Source organism: Periplaneta americana, chromosome 2 (genome assembly GCF_040183065.1).
Source record: "Periplaneta americana isolate PAMFEO1 chromosome 2, P.americana_PAMFEO1_priV1, whole genome shotgun sequence".
Lineage (NCBI taxonomy): Eukaryota > Metazoa > Arthropoda > Insecta > Blattodea > Blattidae > Periplaneta > Periplaneta americana.
Genome location: NC_091118.1, coordinates 33,887,130 through 33,893,130, shown reverse-complemented (window position 1 = coordinate 33,893,130; position 6,001 = coordinate 33,887,130).

Here is a 6,001-nt window from a genome sequence, read left to right as displayed (position 1 = left end):
CTATATTGAAAGTCTTGTTAACGGAATCCGGTAGCTCAATGCTAGAACATGGGCTTGTTATTTCATGGACTGGAATTCGATTCCCGGAGCTGACTGGAGTGTTGCTTGCGGCCAGGGGCGGCTTTAGGGGTAGTGCCCTCGTGCCATGGCACTGCCTAAATAAAATATAATTAAATCTTATTTTTAACTTACATTCAGAGCCCTATAAGATCTCAAATATTATAAAAAAAATATGGATTTATCGTGGAGTGTATACAGCAGAACACTTTCTTCGTCATATGAAGATAAACAGAAAGTAAATTCATATGGAAAAATTAACTAGACTATAGATTTGAACATAAATATATACATAAAAGATGCTAAAATCTTTGTGCAAAAAACAAATAGATTTGTTGATGTGATATTAAAAATTCTTTCTTCTGTTTTCCTCGTGTTCTTTTTAAATACAACTGACATTGGTCTGAGAAAGGTATAGTGGATTTAGTTCACCAATTTTAAGCAGGAAGTCATTGAACTCTTTGCTGAAAATTACAAGAAAATAGAATTCAAATATAGAACAGTTTAGAAAACTTCAAAGTTCCGTGAATTTATTATATTAATTTATTACTAGGTCTATTATTATTATTATTATTATTATTATTATTATTATTATTATTATTACATTAAAATATTCACGATATAAAACGATACATTATCGTTACTTTTCACTTCTGACTTGCATGTTCTAGCACTACTCAAAGCGGCTTCAGCCGTCACTGGTTGCGACAGGGCTACATTAAAAAGTTTTCCCGCCTCTGACCATTAAAATATGCTGTCCCCTCAACATTAATACCGATCCACGAAAATTTAATCCAAACGAAGACAAAAAAATTTGAATAATCAATATTCAAATGAAAGTACAGTAGATAAGAAAAAAAGAGGAAATGATACACCGCAAATAAAATTGAATCCATGTTGAATCTTTCGTACACTACTTTTAACACTTGAATATAAATAGTTGATTAAATGGCGATCTTACTCGTGTTAATTGTGTGACACAATTAACACGAGTAAGATCGTCATTTAATCAACTATTCAAAATTGAATATAATTTTAAATGTCGATAATGATAAATATAAGGCCTGGTCGACAATAAACCGGAAACGGAAACAGCAACGAGAACGAAAAAAAAATTGTTAAAATAAATATATTTAAATGTGAACTTTCACTTGCCGGAGCCCGGGAACGGGAACGTGAAAATTGGCGAAGTTTTAACTTTGCCGTTCTCGTTTCGGATCACAACCTACTAGATTAGTTCTGTTGGCATCATGAAGCTATTTGGTCGTATATTTTGTAGCAAGGAACAGTGACATGATTTCTTTTTCATTCATCGTTTCTAACAAACTCCGAAATTCAGTACAATCTCTTTCGTATACTACGTGTACGTGTATATTATGTGACCAGATTGCTACATGAATTGAACTTCTAAATATTCTATTAGCCGACTGGTCGGTCTGGGCCCTTAAAAGGCTGTAGCGCCACAAAAAAACTCTTCTTCTTCTTCGGCATTTCTCCTCTTAGGAGCTCGTCGTTTTCAGTCTTCACAGATCTCGGTCGTTCCAATCACCAGACATCAGGTCCCTTTAACCCATTTATACTTCCCACTCCAAAGTCCGCGTGCCTCTTTTCCTTTTCCTTGCTGGGGATCATTTTATAATTTTATTTTGTTATCTATATCGGTAGCCGTTGGATATGTCCATACCATTTCATAGCTTTATTTTCTATACTTTTTTTTTTTTGAAAGATGGGACATGACAGTTAAGCTTGGAACTACAGTGCTATGTTGCCAATATGGACTACCATGCTACCAGTTGATGGAAGCTAGCAATTGACGTTAAGATGGCTGACGTTAAAACATTCATTGACAATTGACGCGAAGGTAAGAAAACAATACAAAAATCGACAGAGAATCAAAGACGAAACGTACCAATACAAACATTGTGTGCACAATAAATGTCGCCAAGAGAGCTATTAAGCACTGGCCACGTGGAAACTGTAAGTTTGGCAACTCAGCCGTTGTTACCATAGCAACAGGCCTACCACGCTGTGACATTCAGCTGTTTTTCCGATCGCAACGCTCCTGTCATGTCCCATCTTAAAAAAAAAAGTATAGTATCTTGAACATGCGAAGGCTGGTTCAGAATAAACCGGAAACGACAACGAGAACGGAAATAATGCTAAAATAAATGTATTTAAATGTAAGCATTCACAATAGTTAATTGTTAATGCTAACATTTAAATACATTTATTTCAACAATATTTACGTTCCCGTTCTCGTTGTCGTTCGCGTTCCTGGTTTATTGTGGACCAGCTTTCACCCTCGTTCTTGTCCAAACTTGATCATTTCATATTCTGTCTCTTCGTGTTAGTTGTAAACACCTTCTCATGTAGTTCATTTCAACAACTCAAAGTTTTTCTCTAGTCTTTTCTTTAAGAGGCCACATTTCAGACAAAGAGAGGTGCCCTGGTCCTGTAAGTTGGGGGCTTGAAACTTGTTCTCAGTAAAAACTTCTTAACATAATGTAATACTACATAAAAGTCTCAGAATGAAAATATCACATTTCCCCCCCCCCTCCCCTCTCGCTGTTATTTATACTCGCTTTAACATCTTTGGTCATATCGCGAGTTAATCTTTTGTTTGAAATCCGAAGGCCTGTGTACTATTGTTGAGACTAGTTCTATTGTTGTGAACTAGATGGCGACTGTATATATGAGCCGTTCAGAGCAGAAGTGGTGTAAGTCAAAAATAAGTAATGAGGGTTAAAGTAAACATTCTGTAAAATACAGCGCAAAGTTGCAATTAATATTCAATTTATTTAAACTATTAGTAGTCAGTGGATAGCAAGAAGGACATATTAATTGCTACTTCGCACTGTATTTTACAGAATTTTTACTTTAAACCTCATTACCCAATTTTGACTTACACCACTCTTGCTCTGAACGGCTCATATGTTACTGATTTGTTATGAATATGATTTCGGTGATGAATGAGGTCGGTGATTTTCAGGGATCTCGTGGCCCGAATTTCCTGTCATTTGCCTTACGGTTGAGGAAAAACTCTGAAAAACCTCAACCAGGAAATTCAACCCGACCGGGAATCGAACCCTGGCCAATATCACGTTATATGGAGAAGACATGTGAAAAAAACTCTTAAAATATAAAAACAAATGAGGATGGATCCTTCAAATTAAAAAGCTTAGACTGATCATTGTTGTAGCAGTAGCACAACCTGGGCCATGAATGAACCAAGAAAGATCGTTAGCTAAAAACGCACTGCGGGTTGCATTGAAATAACTCCTATATAGGGAATACTGTAATCCTTGTTAAATCCTTCTCGAGCGGTGCGCAGAAAAACATTCCACTCAAAAAAAAATTCCTAGCGGGATTCAAACCCATTCCCGAGCAGAGGACGAGTTCTATATAATTCCAATTATAGTATAATGTCCGACATTCCCCTTCAGAAATGTGAATAAAATGTGTATTCGCTTATTTAGTAAGTATTTAGGAATAATAGTAATATACGTTACAAGAGCGGTATGTTGACGTTTTCATGTTCGAGCAAAAGATTGAAAAAGCGAAACGTAGTTGAGCTTTTTTAATTTCCGAGAACAAGAAAACAAACATACCGCTCGTGTATCGTACATTATTTTGTGCGAAGATCGTTTATTACATACCTGAAAGACGAATTTTTAATTAGTTGCAATGAAATCTCCATGTTGGATTCTGTTTAATGACGCCAACTTCGGAACACCAAAATATCTTTCTTCAACATTGTTGCTGTAAAATGTTTTCTGTGTTTACTATACTCCAGCAGGCCGTGATATACGTCTGTCTTTCCCCCCCCCCCCCAGTCTATAAATGCGAACTTAAAACAAACGGTAAGGTTATGTAATGATTTATTTTTCATTTTAATATTTTAACAATTATTTATATAACATATTGCAGTAATAACATCGGCATCTGGAATCTCGTTGATTTTTTCACGGCTTCCTTAATGTTACTTGTATCAGGAATGCAATAAGTTTCGTGGAGTAGTAGACTTGACTTAATCTTTGCAAATATTTAAAAACAATAATTAACATTGCAATTTAGGTGAAATTGCAGTGGTAAGTTTCCAATTTATAATTATTACTATGTTAAATGTCTCTAAAAACAATATGCTAAAAGCCTAAAGCAGTAAAATGAATGTCGCGCTTAAGCGGTAAGAAGAGGGAAATTGATATGTGTGTTACGTTGGGAATACTGAATGTGGTATTTCACACTTACCGCATATTGGTTCTGTGCGGAAAACAAGCACGATCTCGCACAAAGATTATTTATTTTCTAAAATTACTGAGCAAGAGTACCGTGAATAGCTTGGTTGGAACATTCGCCAGTGATTCTCTGCCAGTCATCTCAACGCTATCAGAAGTACGCCTCACACAGCATTCGCTATTGATAGTTGCAAAGATTATTAGACAATGCTGAGATAGCGTTGCTGACAATAAATAGCTACATTGTTTTACTTGAAAATATGTCGCTTATCTTTCCTCCTTCCTTAGTTTACAGTTTAGAGAAACAAACACATTCACAGATAAGATACTACAGCGTGTCCGGCAAAATTATTAGGCATAGACTACCGATAAAAATCACATATTTCGCAAAGGATTCTTTGCAAAACAAACGTCTTCATTTCTGAAGTTACTTAAAGTATCTAATTTTGATATTTTGAATTGTTTTCGTACTGTCTATTATTTTCATTATTGGATTTTCTATTACGTATTGTGTGTATTCAGGAAATCCCTGCTCACAGTATAACAGATTGACCATCCCCATGTTAAAAACTGTAACATGTGGAAGAGAATAACCACCAGGATCGCCACTGTTGATTGGTAACGACCGCTAGATGAAGTACAGTTGCTCAAAGCAATTTAAATAGGAGTTATAAGTGGAGACCGGATTTTTAAGGGGAAAATTTTTCATCAAAACAGGACAAAAAAAAAGGGAAAGTCGAAAAACGGAGCTGCTGCGCAACAATCGACACCATAAGGCCAGGACCGGTATTGCTGATGTCCTCAAGCGTCGTGGATGGGAAGTATACGAGGAGATCCACTGCGTTTCATCCTTAGATTCGAATAGCAGAGCAGATATTGTAGCCATCCACAGGACTCAATCTAAGGGAATAATTCTTCATCCTACAATCCGGTTTGAGAGGGATGCCCTGCAGGCACAACACGTTGATGAGGAGAAGAAATCCATCTATGAGTCCTGCATCCCTTACCTAAGTCACCAGTCAGTGGAGTGTTTCTGGTCTTTTGTTTGGTGCACGTGGCACACTTCCTAAATTCACATGTGATATTTTAAAAGCACTCGGACTCCGATTTTTTTAAATTCAAAAAATTTTGTTGGATATTCTTAAGGATTCAATCCAAATATTACATTACCATTTATATTTTGGCCATTGATGATTGTGTTGAGTTTGCATTTCTCTGAATTGTTTACTAAACAATTCCTGTCTTTCTAAATTATTCTGTAGTGCTTTTATTCTGGATCTTTATGGTCACCCTCATTGAGGGCAGATTATTTTCGTTAAAAATATATACCAAAATATACCAAAAAAAAGGGACTTGAAAAATGACTGTATTACTCCCCAAAACACACTTCGGCACACTCATGGATATACATGGCACACACAATCTTACATTTATCTCTTCACAACATAAGGAAAGTGTTGTATTTGATATGGTCAAAAAAGGACTTCAAAAATGACTATATTACTCCCTCAAAATGGTGCTATTTTAATTGAAAACACACTTCAGCACATTCATGGATACACATAGCACACACAATCTTACATTTATCTCTTCACAACATAAGGAAAGTGTTGTATTTGATATGGTCAAAAAAGGACTTCAAAAATGACTATATTACTCCCTCAAAATGGTGCTATTTTAATTGAAAACACACTTCAGCACATTCATGG